We start from the raw sequence: 17,576 nt of genomic DNA, 5'->3' as shown, positions 1-17,576 counted from the left end.
CAGGTCTATGCAATCTAGTTTCCTCTAAGAAATAGTTTGTCTATTTCCTCAATCTCCTTTTTTGCTGCAAGGGTTAAATACCTGGGAGAATCTAGGGCTGTATGGCCTTTTAAGACAGAAAACAGGTTTTGCAATATATATCAGTAGTTATGCCCAAGATGGGGCAAAACCAATTAATATCACCCAGTAATATTTAATAATCATTTAAGGTATACAGATTGCTAGTATTTAATTTAACCTTTTGAGGTCTTACTGACCTCAAAGTTAGTACGTATCTAAGATATTTCCAAGGAGAGGACATTTGTACTTTTTCAGGTGCTACAATAAACGTCTTAACTGTGTATTCCTTCGAACAGAGGCATATAAACTTAAAAGTACTGGCTCTGTCGGGGCTGCTAAAAAAAATCATCTATAAAATGAATAATCCTGCAATTAGGAAATTATTTTCTACTGGGGAGCAAAGCCTGATTTACATGATACTGACACATGGTAGGACTGTTAAGCATTCCTTGAGGAAGCACTTTCCAGTGAAATTGGTGAACTGGACTTTCATTATTGATAACTGGTTTTGTAAACGTAAATTTTTCTCTGTCCTGTTCTGCAAAGGGAATAGTATAAAAGCAGTCTTTTAAGTTAATAATGACTATAGGCCAATCTTAAGGAATTGCCCCAGGGGAAGGGAGCCCCTGTTGAAGAGGCCTGATAGGTTGCAGGTTAGCATTAATAGCTTGTAAGTCACACAAAAGTCTCCATTTGCCAGACTTTTTGGGAATGATGAAAATGGGCAAATTCCAAGGGCTGTGAGATGCATATGGCTGACTTGTAATTGCTCCTCAACTAATTCATGGGTTCATTGTAATTTCTCTCCCTTTAAAGGCTACTGCTCAACCGAAGTAGGATTTTGAGAGAGCCACATCATTGGGAATGTAGGGTGTAGGGGAGTAGGGGAGTAATAAAAGTGGCCAATATTAGAAAAGGGTTTGCTGTTTACAGAATTCATCGAATTCTGCCCTCCAGAAGAGGTAGGTACTAACTGGCATCTAAAGTTGCTTTAGCTATCACTGACAATCCCATGGGCTTATATGGACAGCTTCAATTAATCCTTTTGTAAATAGGCTAGTAGTGGCTCTGTTTTCTCTAATGCTTTTTCTTATCTCTAGAAGCATCAAATAAATTGGTTCATATACCTGATTGCCTTGTCAATCCTGCATTACTAGGCAGGCCAAGAGCTCCCCTTCTAATACTGCTTGCCTAAGGGTCCCATAGATGTAGTGTCTCCCTTGTTTTTTGTTTTTTGTTTTTTTTCCGATTTATTGGGGGAAGTGGCTCAAGGAGAACATCCTCTCCCTCTGTGGCACTTTTACCTGGTAATTGCAGGGCTGAGGGAGAAGGAGGAGGTGGTAAGGTAAGTGATAGTTCCTCCTTCTTTCCCTTTCTAGGCTCTTTTATGCGGAGCACCACCAAAGCAGCCCTAAGGCCCATAACGTTAAAGATGTTACTGAGACCCATTGCCCTTGTGCATGATATTGTTTAAGATTTCTCTTCTTTTGTTCCCAGAGCACTAGCATGCATTCTTCTGGGAACCATGGGTAATGGGAAACAACAGTTTGCCTTGGGTCTCTTCACTGAGCCTGGAAAACCAAGGCTCTGCTAGCTTTAAGCAACTGTTTCAATACTTTTATATACTGTTTCTGTTGAGCTGATAACTGTTGTCTCATGATGAAATCCTAGCTTGAACAATTCTCTGAAACCTGGAAATCCTGCGAGGGTACCAATGACTTACTGACTTACTGACTTACACAGTCTCTTCACCTTCATTTTTGAGGGTTCCATCATGAACCATTGCAGCATTCCTCATGTGGGGGCCCTAGCTACTGAGGCTGTCCTGCAGACTCTGGCCCAGCAACAGATGAAAGGAGTTCACACACACAGGTATTTTGCCTGTGAGTGTGGGTAGAGGACCCCATGGCTTAGCACAGCCAATGAGAAAGATAAACTGGAGGTGTTCACATTTATTTAGTACAGATTTAATGACAAAGGCCCGGAGCAAAGACCATTTGTGGGTAATTAGCATTGTTGACCCCTGAGTAGGGGGCAGTCCTGCACACTGATGATTAAAGATTGGTTTCCAGAGAAATAAGTAAACAAACTTACCTAGATAAATTCCCTGTACTCCTTTGTTATCTTCCTTTTGCCATTTGCCTCAGGGTAAGAATAGCCGCCTTCAGCTCAGTCTTCCCGGAAGCTTTGCAAAACCTTCTGGCCTTGCATGTTCTGCACATGTACCCCAAAACCTAAAATGCAATAAAAAAAAAAAAACCTCCTGGCCTTCCAAGAAGGTTGGTGTCTTTTCTATAATTTTTCCCACCACCTTGACTGATCTCCTTCAGCTATTGTAAATGGGATAACTTTTTGTTTTCTGAGATGGAGTTTCACTCTTGTTGCCCAGGTTGGAGTGCAATGGTGTGATTTTGGCTCACCACAACATCTGCCTCCTGGGTTCATGTGATTCTCCTGCCTCAGCTTTCTGAGTAGCTGGAGTTATAGGCATGTGCCACCACCATGCCCAGCTGATTTTTGTACTTTTAGTAGAGAAAGGGTTTCACCATATTGGCCAGGTTGGTCTTGAACTCCTGATATCAAGCGATCCACCTGCCTTAGCCTCAAAAAGTACTGAGATTACATGTGTGAGTCACTGTGCCCAGCTGGGATTACTTTTTAATTTATTTTTCAGATTGTTCACTGTTGGTATATAGAAATGTTATTAATTTTTGTATGTTGCTTTTGTATCCTGCAACTTTACTGAATTTGTTTATCAGTTATAAGAACTTTTTGATGGAGTTCTCAAGTTTTTCCAAATATGAGATCATATTATCTGTAAACAAGGATAGTTTGATGTCTTGCTTTCTAATTTGGATGGCTTTTATATCTTTCTCTTGTCTGATTGCTCTAGCTAGGAATTCCAGTACTATGTTGAATAACAGTGATGACAGTGAGCATCCTTGTTCTGTTCCAGATCTTAGAGGAAAAGCTTTCAGTTTTTCCCTTGGGTATGATACTAGCTGTGGGTCTGCTATGTTGAGGTATGTATTTTCCTTTTTTTTTTGAGACAGAATCTCATTCTGTCACCCAGAATGGAGGGCAGTGGTGCTATCTCATCTCACTGCAACCTCTGCCTCCTGGGTTCAAGTGACTTTCCTGCCTCAGCCTTCCAAGTAGTTGGGATTACAGGCATGTGCCAGAGGTATGTATTTTCTATACCCAGTTTTTTGAGTGCTTTTATCATGAAAGAATGTCAAATTTTATCAAATGCTTTTTCAGAAGCAATTGAAATGATCATATGGCTTTTGTCCTTTATTCTGTTTACATAATGTATCATACTGATTGGTTTACATATGTTGAATAATCCTTGCATCCCAGGGATAAATCCCACTTGGTCAAGATGAATGAGCTTTCAACGTATTATTGAATTTGGTTTGTTCATATTTTCTTGAAGGTTTTTATGTCAATATTCATCAGAGATATTAGCCTGTAGTTTTCTTTTTTTTTAATGTGTCTTTGTCTAGTTTTGATATCGGTACAATACTGGTCTCATAGAATGGATTTGAAAGTATTCCCTCCTGCTCTATTTTGCAGAATAGTTTGAGTAGGATTGGTATTAGTTCTCCTTAAAATGTTTGGTAAAATTCAGCAATGAAACCATCAGGTCCTGGGTTTTCCTAACTTTGAGATTTTTTATAATGGCTTTGGTCTCATGACTTCGTCTTGGTCCATTTAGAGTTTGGATTTTTCCATACTTCAATTTTGGTAGGTTAGATGTGTCCAGGAATTTGTCTATTTCTTCTAGATTTTCCAATTTATTGTTGCTCATAGTAGCTACTAATGATCTTTTGAATTATTGTGGTATCAGTTGTAATGCCTCCTTTTTCATCTCTGATTTTATCCAGATCTTCTGTCTTTTTTACTTGGTTAATCTGGCTAAAGTTTTGTTAATTTTGTTTAACTTTTAAATAAACCAACTTTTTGTTTAATTGATTTTTTTTTTGTTTTCTTCATTTTAATTTTATTTATTTCTGCTCTGATATTTATTATTTCTTTGATTGTTTTTAGGTTTTGATTTGTCTTACTTTTCTATTTCTTTAATATGTATCATTAGATGGCTTATTTGAAGTTTTTCTCATGTTTTATGTAGGCACTTATGCTATAAACTTCCCTCTTAGTAGTGCTTTTGCTGTACCCATAGATTTTTGGATGTTGTTTTCATTATCATTTGTTTTAAGACATTTTTCAATGTCCTTCTTAATTTCTTCAGTGACCCACTGGTCACTCAGGAACATACTGCTTTATTTCCATAGAATTGTACAGTTTCCAAATGTATTTTGTTACTAATTTCCAGTTTTATTCCATTGTGATGACAGAAGATGCTTGATATTATTTTGGTGTTATTGAATGTTTTAAGACTTGTTTTATAATCTATTTTTGAGAATAATCAATGTGCTGAAGAAAAAAATGTGTATTCTGTAGCTGTTGGATGAAATGTTCTCTAAATATCTATTAAGTCCATTTGGTCTGTAGTGCTGATTAAGTCCAATGTTTATTTGTTGATTTTCTGTCTGGAAGATATGTTCAGTGCTGAAAGTGGGGTGTTGAAGTCTCCAGTTGTAAGGCCGGTTGCCTTGCTGGGAGTCAAACAGACACATTCATCACTCTCCTCACCTGATAACTGTGTCATCACCTGAGCTCATTATCTGGCTTCCCCACAAAGCTTCCCCACACCTGCCACTGCATACCATGCCCAAGCCCACACTCAGCACTAAATTATGCATCCAACCTTCAGCCCGCTGTTAAAAAACCCTGCAGAGAAATTTTTTTAAAGAAGCCCCACCGTTCCCTGCCCAGCAACGGCCTGCCCCATATGCCCCCAGCAGGCCCGTGTACCCAAGGTCCTGCCCTCCTACCAATGGCAGCTAGTTTCATGTACTTCCTACTTTAACTCCATGTACTTCCTGCTCCTCAACAGCCAATAGAAATGCCTTCTCTTTGTTTCCCCAGTAGTCAATCAAGGCCCACTTACCCAAAGTTCCGCCCAACTACCAATGGCAGCTAGTTTCATGTACTTCCTACTTTAACTCCATGTACTTCCTACTCCTCACCAGCCAATAGAAATGCCTTCTCTTTGTTTACCCAGTAACCAATCAAATGCCTGCATGTCCCATAAAACCCCACACCCTGAACAGCCTTTGACTTCTCTGGCCCCTCTTGGACCACTGAAGGATGCCCGGGAGCTGAATAAATTGGCTTCTCACTTTTTTTTATACCTGCCTCAGCTTCCTCATTTTACCTCGGCAATAAATCTTACACCAGTTATTACTGTATTGGGGTCTATCTGCCTCTTTAGCTCTACTAATGTTTGCTTTTTATATCTGGGTGCTCCAATATTGGGTGAACGTATATTTAAAATTGTTCTATCCTCTTGCTGAATTGATCCCTTGATAATTATACAGTGACCATTTTTGTCTTGAAATCTATTTTATCTGATATAATTATAGCTACCCCTCCTCTTTTTTGCTTTCCATGGGCATAAAATATCTTTGTCTATCCCTTTATTTTCAGTCTATGTGTGTGTTTATAGGTGAAGTGTGTTTGTTGTAGATAACAGATCATGGGTCTTGTTTTTTAAAATCCATTCAGTTCCTCTATGTCTTTTGATTGGAGAGTTTAATCCATTTAGATTCAATGTTATTATTGATAAGTAAGGACTTACTCCTGCCATTTCGTGATTTGTTTTCTGCTAGTTTCGTGGTCATCTCATCCTTCTTTCTTTTCTTTCTGTCTTCCTTTCAGTGAAGATGATACTCTTTGGTTATATGATTTAGTTTCTTGCTTTTTACTTTAGTTTGTGTGTCTGTGGTTTGGTTTTGGTTTGAAGTTACCAGGAGGCTTGCAAATACTATCTTATAACCTATTATTTTTAACTGACAACTTAACACTGTGATATGGTTTGGCTGTGATTCCACCTAAATCTTATCTTGAACTGTAGCTCCCATAATCCCCACTCATCATAGGAGAAACCTCATGGGAGGTAATTGAATCATGAGGGTTGGTTTTTCCATGCTGTTCCCATGATAGTGAATAATTCTCACGAGATCCAATGGTTTTATAAAGAAGAGTTCCCCTGCACATGCTATCTTGCATGCCATCATGTAAGATGTGACTCTGCTCCTCCTTCGCCTTCCACTTAATTGTGAGGGCTCTCCAGCCATGTGGAACTGTGAGTCTATTAAACTTCTTTTTCTTTATAAGTTACCCAGTCTTGGGCATTTCTTCGTAACAGTATGAAAATAGACTAATACACAATGTTTGCCTAAACAAACAAACATGCAAGCAAGCAAAAAGAGAACAATAAAGACTCTACACATTAACCTTGTCCTCCTGCTTTTTAACTTTTTGTTATTATTTATATCCTATTATACTCTCTTGTCTTAAAAAATTGTTGCAGTTCTTATTTTTCATTTGTTCATTGTTTAGTCTTTTTATTGATGAGTATTTTACACACCATGGTTACAGTGTTATAATATTTTGTGTTTTTCTGTGTACTTACTATTAACACTGAGTTTTGTACTTTCAGATGATTTATTCTTGCTCATTATTGTTCTTTTCTTTCAGATTAAAAAAATCCCTTTCACATTGCTTATAGGGCAGGTCTGGTGTTGATGAACACCTCAGCCTTTGTTTGTCTGGGAAAGTGTTTATTTCTTCTTCATTTTGAAGGAAAATTTCAGCAGATGTACTATTCTAGGTTAGAGGATTTTTTTCCTTTAGCACTTTAAACATGTTATGCCACTGTCTTCTGGCTTATAAGATTTCCACTGAAAAGTCTGCTACCAGATGTAGTAGAGCTCCATTGTATGTGATTTGTTTATTTTCTCTTATGCCTTTTAGAAATTTTTCTCTATCCTTGATCTTTAGGAATTTATTTATTAAATGCCTTGAGGTTGAATCTGCTTGGTGTTTTATAACTTCCTTGTACTTGAATATTGACATCTCGCTCTAGGCTTGAGAAGTTCTCTTTTTTTATCCCTTAGAATGAACTTTCTATCCCATCTCTTTCTTTACCTCCTCTTTAAGGCCTATACCTCTTAGATTTGCCTTCTGAGGCTATTTTCTACATCTTGCAGGTGTGCTTCATTGTTTTTTATTTTGTCTCCTCTGACTGTGTATTTTCATATATCCTGTTTCTAAGCCCACTAATTATTTCTTCTGCTTGATCAATTCTGCTATTAAAAGACCCTGATGCATTCTTTAGTATGCCGGTTGCATTTTCTAGCTCCAGAATTTCTGTTTGGTTCTTTTAAATTATTTTAATCTCTTTGTTAAATGTATCTGATAGAATTCTGAATTCCTTCTCTGTTTTATCTTGAATTTCTTTTGAGTTTCCTCAAAATGGCTATTTTGAATTCTCTCTCTGAAAGGCCACATATCTCTATTTCTCTATGATTTGTCCCTGGTGCCTTATTTAGTTCATTTAGTGAGGTTGTGTTTTCCTGGATCGCCTTGATACTTGTAAATATTTGTTGGTGTCTGGGCACTAAAGACTTAGGTATTTATTGTAGTATTTGCAGTCTGAGCTTGTTCATACCTGTCTTTCTTTGGAAAGCTTTCTAGCTATTCAAAAGGACTTGGGTATTGCAATCTAAGCTGTATCTGCTTTAAGGGGAACCCCAAGCCCAGTAGTGCTGTGGTTCTTGCAGAATCATAGAGGTACCACCCTGATGGTCTTAGACATGGTCTGGAAGAATTCCCTGGATTATGAGGTAGAAACTCTTGTTCTCCTCCCTTAGGTACTCCCCAGCAAAAGGGGTATCTCATCTGCTCTAAGCCAGCTGGAGCTGGAGGTGGAGTGACACAAGCTCCCATGTGGCCACTACCTCTACAACTGCACTGGGTCCAACCTAAAGCCAGGACAGCACTGGGTCTTGCCCAAAACCTGCTGTAATCACTTCCTGGCTACCGCCTATGTTCGCTCAAAGCCCTGGAGCTCTATAGCCAGCCAGTCCTATGTTCCTCCCTCCAGTGTGGCAAGTTCCCTACATCCTGGAAAGATCCAGAGAGGCCCTGTGAGAGTAAGGGTCTAAAGTCTAAAACCTTAGAAGTCTACCTGGTGTTCAATTGTTCTGTGGCTGAGCTGGTATTCAAACCACAAGATACAGTCCTTCCAACTCTTCCTTTTCATATCCAAAGGTGGAGAGGCCTCACCCCATGGCCACTGCCATCTCAGGCCCACAGAAAGTACTGCCAGATTATCACTGATGTTTCCTAAGGCCTGAGGGCTCTTAGGTCAGCCTAGAATGAATGCTTCCTGATCTGGGACTCACCCTTCAGGGCAATGGGTCCCCTCTGGCCCAGACCCAGTACAAAAATGCCATCCAAGAGCCAAGTACTAGCACTGGGGACCCCAAGAGCCCACTTGGTGCTCTACCTGCCTGTGGCCGAGCTGGTACCTAAGATGCAAGACAAAGACAAAGTCCCCTTTACTTGTCCCTCTAATTTTCTCAAACAGAAGGAGTCTCATCCTGTAGCCACCACAACCAGGAATGTGGTGAGTCTCACCTGAAGCCAGGAAGTCTCAGAATCTCACCCAAAGCCCTCTGAGGTACCTGGGTATCACGGCTGGTTACTCAGGGCCCAAGGACTCTTCAATTGACTCCTTCCACACAGGGTCCTTCCTTTCAAGGCAGTCAGTTCCTTTCTGGCCTAGGAAGTATATAGAAAAGGCATCTTGGAGCTAGGGCCTGGAACAGGAGCCTCACAACTGTGCCTGATGTCCTATCCTGCCCTGGATGAGCTGCTACTCAAAGTGTGAGACAAAGTCTTCCCCACTCTTCTGTCTTCTCCCCTCAAGCAGAAAGGAGAAGTCTCTTTAGAAGCCACAAGCTGAGCAACTGGGCATTAAGGGAGGGGTGATGCCAGCATTCCCTTAGCTGTGCCAGCTGATGTCTCAGTAGTTTGTATGGCCCTCAACCCCTCTGCCTCGCCTAGTTCACTGGCTCTAGGCCCAGTTAAGCACAAGGGCTAGCCTAGGTGTTGCAGTCCTTGCAGGCTACACTGTCTTTCAAGTTTATTTGAAGCCCCAAAGCACTTTAGCCTACAGTGGTGAGGCTTGTAGGAACTAAGTTCCAACTGCTAGCATTAGTGAATCCACTGTGGCTAGGGCTTTTTTAAATGCACCTTCCGGCCGGGCACGGTGGCTCAAGCCTGTAATCCCAGCACTTTGGGAGGCTGAGGTGGGTGGATCACGAGGTCAAGAGATCAAGACCATCCTGGTCAACATGGTGAAACCCTGTCTCTACTAAAAATACAAAAAATTAGCTGGGCATGGTGGTGCATGCCTGTAATCCCAGCTACTCAGGAGGCTGAGGCAGGAGAATTGCCTGAACCCCGGAGGCAGAGGTTGCGGTGGGCCGAGATTGCGCCATTGCACTCCAGCCTGGGTAACAAGAGCGAAACTCTGACGCAAAAAAAAAAAAGCACCTTTCATGGGCGGATGTCAGCTAAGTTTTGTCTGTTTTTTTTGCTATAATAAGGGCAACGCTGAGTTCAATGCCTCATAGTTGCTGGCTCTCCCTGTCCCCAGTGCACAGAAATGCCCTCTGCACCATGCTGCTGCTGCTGCTGCTGGGGAATGGGGGAGGGGTAGCTTCAGTGATTTAACACTGTTTTTTTTCTACCTCTTCAGTGCCTCTTTCTGTGATATGAAATTAAAATCAGGTCCAATCAGTGTTCACCTGATTTTTGGTTCTTATGAAGTTTTTTTTGTGTGTGTAGATTGTTGTTAAATGGGTGTCCTTGTTGCAGGAAGATCAGTGGAGCTTTCTATTCCACCATCTTGCTCCAGCCTTCCTTTATGTGATAGGTATTTTTATGTGTCAACTTGGCTGGGCCATACTGTCCAAATATTTGGACAAATTTTTTTTGGATGTTTCTGTGAGCATGTTTTGGTATGTAATTTACATTTAAATCAGTCAATTTTGAGTAAAGCAGATTGCCCTCTATAACATGGATGGGCCTCATCCAATCAGTTGATGGCCTCAATAGAACAAAAGACTGACCTTCCTTGGGCAAGGAGTTTTATAGCCGATGACCTTTGGACTTGAATTATATCATGAGCTCTTTCTGGTTATCCAGCCTGTCCACATACCCTGCAGATTTTGGACTTGCTAGCCTCCATAATTACAAGAGCTAATTTCCTTTCAAAAAAAAATTCCACACACACACACACACACACACACACGCACACACACTCTATTGTTTCTATATCAGGAAAGGTCTGACTAAAACAGTTGCCCTATTAGTAGCATTTGACAGAGTTGTTCATTGCCTCCTCCTTTGAAAACTTTCTTTGCTTGGTTTCCAGGATAATACACTGTCCTGGTTTTTCTTCAACCTCACTGGCTGCTTCTCCTCAGTCTCCTTTGCTGATTCCTCCTCATTTTCCCAGCTTCTAAATGTTGGAGTACTCTAGGACTGAGTCATTAGACCTCTTCTCGACTCAGTTAATCTCACTGGATCTCATGGTTTTACATTATACATATACTGCTACAGCAACATATTCCAAGTGTAAATATAGTATAAGTATATAGTCCAGACCTCCTTCTTTAACTCCAGGCTCATCTGTCCAGCTGCTTATTCTAAATCTGTGGTTACTGTTTGATAGGCATCCCAAAGTTAACATTTTCAAAACCAAATTATTGAGCTCTTTCCAAACCACTTCTCCTCCTAATCTTTTCCATAGTAAATATCATATCATCATTCTAATAACTCAGGCCAAACACCTCAGAGTTATCCATGGATTTCTGCTTTACTGACCACCCCCCATTTGATCTGTCAGGAACTCCTGGTTCTCTTTAACATACAGCTGGAATCTAACCACTTCCTAGCACCTTTGCTGCCACCATTACTGGGCCAAGCCACTGCCACATCTGCCCTGTATAGTAGCTCTCACCTTGCAGCTGGTCTTTGTGCTTTCACCCTTCCCCCAAGGCATTCACTCTGGTTGCATGCAGCAGCCAGAGTGAGTCTTTAAAAATACAAACCCCACCTATCACTCCTCAGCTCAAAATCATTGAAAGTTGTTTAACTTGCCCAGAGCTGAAGCCTCAGTCTTTGCAATTCCCTACAAGGCCCTAGACAATCTCTCTTCCCTCCTTCTATTCACCTTTCCCCTTTGTCCTGGCAGATAGGACCTCACCTCAGGTCTCCTCTGCTTGAAATGTTCTTCCTACAGATGAACACCCCCATAGCTCCCTCCCTCACCTTCTCCAGTCTTTGTTCAATGGCTACCTTCTTGGTGAGACCCTCCAGATCATCCAATCTAAAACTCAAACTGTCTTTCATTCTCTATCACTTCTCCTGCCTTACGTTTCTCTGTAACATTTATTTGACAAATGCACATTTTGCTTCTTTATTTTTCTGTCTCCTCCCTCACTATAACATAAGTTCCATGAGTAGGAATTTTTGTTTTATTTGCTGTAGCATCCTCAATTCCCAATACAGTACTTTAAAAGGTGCTCAATAAATGTTTGTTGAATGAATGAAAAAAATAACTGTAAATACTCATTCTTGGAAAGAGTATGGGGAAAGAGACAATCTCTCACATTGTGGGGGAAAGTTTAACTTAGGCAATTTTTTTTTCTCTTTAAAAAAATTTTATTTTTTAAAGATGGGGTTTCACCATGTTGGTCAGGCTGGTCTTGAACTCCCAACCTCAGGTGATCTGCCTGCCTTAGCCTCCAAAGTGCTTGGATTACAGGCGTGAGCCACCATGCCTGACCAACTTATGCAATTTTTTTTAGAGGTTTTGTGTCCTTCAGTGAGTTATCAGCTCTGACACACACAGCAAATGCATTTTGTAACTAAAGCTGCTTAAGTTATATCATCAACATTACCTGCCTGGCCTTTGCAGCCTGTTGAGTTTTCTACTCCTGGCCCACAAGTACTTCCCATTTTGATCCTTCCCTCAAATGATCCTCATGCAGCCACAGCAGGAATACTCAAATTTCACATCATGTTTTTTGGTGCTTCTCAGCCACTATATATTCTTTCTTCTTTTTTCCCCCTTTTCTCTGCCTAGATAAAAACGACTTTCTTCTAGACTCAGTTTAAATGTCAAAGCCTCAGTGTACCCTTCACCAAACACCCTGGCAGAGACTCTCCTTTGGGTCCCGGTAACATTTTGTGTAGAATTTAATTACAACTTTGTTATATATCATGTTGCATTGAGTGTTTGCTTGGGTTCCTGTCTCCCAATTATAATGAGAGCAAACACATGATTCCCTGTCTTTGTCTCCAGGTCTCTAACACAGTGCTGGCCTGACATTTTTGGTTACATGAACAAAGAAGTCATTGAATGTCTTTTTCTATGCTTCTTCATGCTTATCTTTTTTCCAAGTAAAATGTTTAACAGTTGGCCATGAAACATTAGAATGATACATCTTCCCAAATACAACCAAGCTGATGCCTGCACACAGAATCTCTAAACACTTCCAGAGTTGGGTACTCTTGCTTGAAAGCATCGAGGCACAGTTTCTGTACAGAGGATTGGTAGTCATCCAAAGACACCCAGGACTGGCAATCAGGAGAGGAAGCTGAGCAGCAACAATAGTTCCTGCCCCAAATCTGCTGCTATAGTTTAAGTGGAGAAATCTAGATGATCACTTTTTCCATCATTAGAAATGATGATAGAATATATTTATTGGGTTGTCTATCTTTTTTATACAAAAAAAATTACAATTTCATTATAAAATGGTTAACTTGGTGGCTCCCCTTCTTCAAACCCCCAGAGAGAAACCTACTCTTTATTCCTTTTTTCCCCTTAAATCTAAGACAATATTAATGAGGCATAAAGCTAGCTGATGTCAGATGTTTTCAGCACACTGATCCACAGTGCCGGAATCAAGTAACTCCACACCCTAAGAAGTGGCTTTAACCCAGGATGACACAATCTGTATTTGACAAATAGCCAACTTAAGAAATAAAGAAATTGTTTAAAAGCCCTTTGTTACACAATAATGTTTTATTCAGAAGGAGACGAAAAGTTAGACGAATACAAAAGGCAATTCTTTCCATTTTCCACTTTATCCCACAGCCAAATCAACTCTTTGCTTCTGTGTTGCTAGTGCCTCCTCCGACTTTATGCAACAGGACTTCTCACGAGCTGCTAGTCAGCTGCTCATTACAGAAGAGTCGCACACACCTCTTCAGTGCAGCTGGAGAGAGTGACAGCGTGGAAGGAGCCTGGGGATGGGTGGAGATTATTTTTAAATGTGGTTTGTCCCTATTTTGTCCAAAAACATAGGATTTTAAAAAACACTGTAGATAAACAAAAGAACCATTTCTGATCACCAGAGAATTGAAGCAAGGAGGAAAACACTTTAGTTCCTGGCCCAGAGTTTTAGGAGTCCAGGGCAGAACACATTGCTTGATGGCTAAGATAAATATTGACCTTTATATTCAGTCTGATAACTGGCGCACGTTAAAAAAAAAACAAAGGAGAACCTTATGACTTGGACCAAGCTTGTTTTTAACATTCTTTTCTGTCTTACTAATATCCAAAACCTAGCCCCATATTGAAATATCATGTAACAGAAACCAAAGAGCTTTTTCTATAACTTAACTAATACTTTTTCAATGAGATCTGAATATTTCACTATGCAGATTGAATTTGACAATCATTTTTACCTATTTAGCTCTGAATAACATATTTTTAGATTCAAATTTTCTAATGCAAGTAATAAGTAAAAATGTTCTGATCAAGGAAAATTGTGTTTTTCTGCCATCATCATGAATAAATTGAAGGATTTTTTTTTTCTAGGCTAGGATTTTAAAGGAACATTCACAAACCAGAAAAAAGTACTTGAGTATAGGTTTTTGATATAAAATGATGAGACTAGAAGTAATTTACATTATAATTTTAACATTTGAGTAGGTAATAAAATATTTCACAAAAATCACCTTTCCCATGTGAGGCTTTGAGAAGCACACATCTTGCAATGAATATCTTTTATTTTTATCTGCCTGGTATCCCTTTCTCTCCTTCTTTGGTAGTGCCCCATCTTCTTTGGGGTAAACTTTCTCCCAAGATTAGAGCTGCCAGCTAGGGTACCTAGCTCCCCATACACCAGGCCAATCTTGTTTTACTGGCCACAGTGTTTGAAATTTCATGTGACACAAAATATCAGCCACTCCTGATGTTTTTCTACATGAAAACAGCTCCAGCTATTCAAGCTGGAGGACGGATATACAGCCAGTGCTATCTGGGGGCTCTGCTCCTTGAAGTCTAAAACAAACTGATTTCCTGTTGGACAGATTGAAGACACATCTGGGAGAAACAGATTTGCTAGAAGGGGCAAAAAGAAAGATTCTGACTTTGGTAGGGCCTCTGATGCTGGTCTCTGAGGTCCCCAGAAATGCAGTTCTTCCTTCGATGCTCTGAGTTACCTCAGTATTAATCCAGAAAAGCCATCATCCCTCCACCCCAATCTAGTTCAAATTGGCTTCGGCATTTGCCATCAAAGAGTTCTGACTCAGGAATGCTCATTTGAGCATATATTGTAGCATTTAATGGTTCTTATTGAAAAAAATTGATTGAAGACAACCATAAAAATTGGCATAGCCTATTTACTGTATTCTATTATGTAATATATTGTATATTGCCAGCAGCATTTAAAACAATTGGCCTGAACAATTTGCTTTTCACTTGGCCTCATTTGTTGACTTCTCTCACAAAGTTTATATTAATTAAGAGTGACAGTAAATTGATCACTGAAATTAGGAGCTTTCCCATTGTCTGAAATGCTATTTTATTTTCTATAATTCACAGTCCTTTTAAAGCATGTTTAATGCTTAAGACATAAACTTGTATTTTGCCTAAATTATGCACCACATCTATGTACCACAGATATACAGATAATACTGCAAATATTCTAATACTTTCCACGGCTTTTATCAATGAGTAGTCAAGAGGCCTGGATTGTAATTGATATTTTGTTAACTAATTCTAGAGCTGGGTATGTTACTTAACTTCCCTGGATCTCAGAGAAAAGAGGATGAGATACATGGGTGTCTTCCAGTTTTAGGATCCTAATTTTACAACTAGAAAAGAAAATCTGTTTTGTTAGAAAACAGTTTTGCTGATTTTAGAAAAAAGTCGAACACTGCTCTTTATTTTTTCCTTTGGACAGTTTACCAAAAACATGTCATGAAAGTGTGCTTAGGGGGAAGAAAACTACCTGACACAAGTGAAGGCAAACTCTTAGTCTTAGAAAAGGTACTATTGCCTAAAGCAAGGGTCCCCAACTCCTGGGCTGTGGACAGGTTCTGGTCTGTGACCTGTTAGGAACTGGGCACACAGCAGGATGTGAGTAGCTGGCCAGCAGTCATTACCAGCTGTATTCTAGGTGGTAATGTGAACTGCACATGCCAGGGATCTAGGTTGCACAATCCCATTGAGAATCTAATACCTGATGATTTGAGGTGGAACAGTTTCATCTAAAAACCATCCCCTTGGCCAGGCGTGGTGGCTCATGCCTGTAATCTCAGCACTTTGGGAGGCCAAGGTGGGCAGATCACCAGGTCAGGGGTTCGAGACCAGACTAGCCAACATAGTGAAAACCTGTCTCTCCTAAAAATACAAAAATTAGCCGGGTATGGTGGCAATACCTGGTAGTCACAGCTACTTGGCAGGCTGAGGCAGGAGAATTGCTTGAACCCGGGAGTCCGAGGTTGTGTTGAGTGCAAATCATGCCACTGCACTCCAGCCTGGGCAACAGAGCAAGACTCCGTCTCAAAACAACACTGACAACAAAATCCCCTGTCCCCTTATCCCTTGGGAAAAATGTTGTCTTCCATGAATCTGGTCCCTGGAGTCAATAAGGTTGAGGACTGCTGATCTAAAGGACTCCAAATACATTGAACTAATAGGACACTAAAACTAAAACAAAAAATAGGAGACTAAACTAAACAAACTCAAACTAAAACACTTAAAAATGGCATTTGTATAACTTCAGAATCTGAAAGTATTTTTTTTAAAACACGAGATCTTTTTAACTGTCTCAATGAAAGAGAGAATATTTGAGCTGGGAATTAAAATGTCAAATCAGTCAAAACTGATAAATTGGGTACTCAGATTAATTTGTTTATAATATTATTCAATATTTTTCTTAAAATTCAATAATGTACTACATGTACATTATTAAAATAAATGTTATATACCTTTATATAATATGTCAACAACTTTCAAAAATTGATTTTGAAATGTTAAAGAGATAGCCCCAAATTTCCATTTTTTTTGTCCCTAAAGATACGCATTATGGGATGAACACCAACCCAGTGCTACAGTTTTGACATCACCATCTCACGGCTTTGTGACTTTGGTATGTTAGGTGATTGAAGTTGCGAGATATAGAAACTCAACCATGTTACTTTGGGAATTAGGGTGTTGAGGTTTGGTTTCTTTTCATTTGGTTTATAAAGAATACCTATGAATTTCAGCCACGAAATCAAGTGTTCCATGAACAACAGAAAAGTTGAACAATCAAGGACCCTGATATGGCTTGGCTCTGTGTCCCCACCCAAGTCTCATCTGGAATTGTAATCCCCATGTGTTGAGGGAGGGAACTGATTGGACTATAAGGGTGGTTTCCCCCATGCTGTTCTGTGTTAGTGAGTGAATGCACAAGATTTGTTTGTTTTATAAATGGTAGGCTTTCCTGTGCTCACACATGCTCACTCTTCTCTTGCCTGCCACCATGTAAGATGTGTCTACTTCCCCTTCCACTGTGAATATAAGTTTCCTGAGGCCTCCACAGCCATGTGGAACTGTGAATGAATTAAACCTCCTTTGTTTATAAATTACCCAGTCTCAGGTATTATCGTATAGCAGTGTGAGAATGGACTAATATAGACCCTAAGAGGAGAGGAATGCAATTAAATTATGCATTCTGGAAGACAGAACTTAAAGGATATTTAGAATCCAAGGCATCAGAGGAAGTTTATAGTCTTAAGAACAGGGGTTCTCATTCTGGTGGAATGTCCCAATCATCTCAGGAATGCTTAAAAATGCAGATTTTGAGGTCCCATCTACAAAGGTTCTGGTCTAGCTGACCTGGGGGAAAAGCTCCCAGCTAGATTGTGAATGATCTGCTCTGTGTAGTTGGATGTGTGGTTCCTTATTTTGGTGCCAGCTGCGTAATGACCCAGCCACTAACCTACTCTCTCAGTTTCTCCCCTACCTTCTTTTCCACAACCTCATTGCCTTGGATCCTTCAAGCCTTACCTGCAACTTCACCTTCTTAGTGAGACCTTCCCTGATAGTAAAAATTGTACCCTACCCCCCAGCAATTTTTATTCCCTTTTCCTGCATTATTTTTATTCAGCACTTATCACCTTCTAATATATTATTTGATTTACTTATTTGTGTTTATTGTCAGTTCCATCAGCCAGAATGTAAGATTCAAGGCAGAATTTTTATGTATTTTGTACAAACTGTCTCCCCAGTACCTAAAACACAGGAGATGCTT

Source organism: Callithrix jacchus, chromosome 6 (assembly GCF_049354715.1).
Source record: "Callithrix jacchus isolate 240 chromosome 6, calJac240_pri, whole genome shotgun sequence".
NCBI classification, from domain to species: domain Eukaryota; kingdom Metazoa; phylum Chordata; class Mammalia; order Primates; family Cebidae; genus Callithrix; species Callithrix jacchus.
This window is presented reverse-complemented; position numbering follows the sequence as displayed.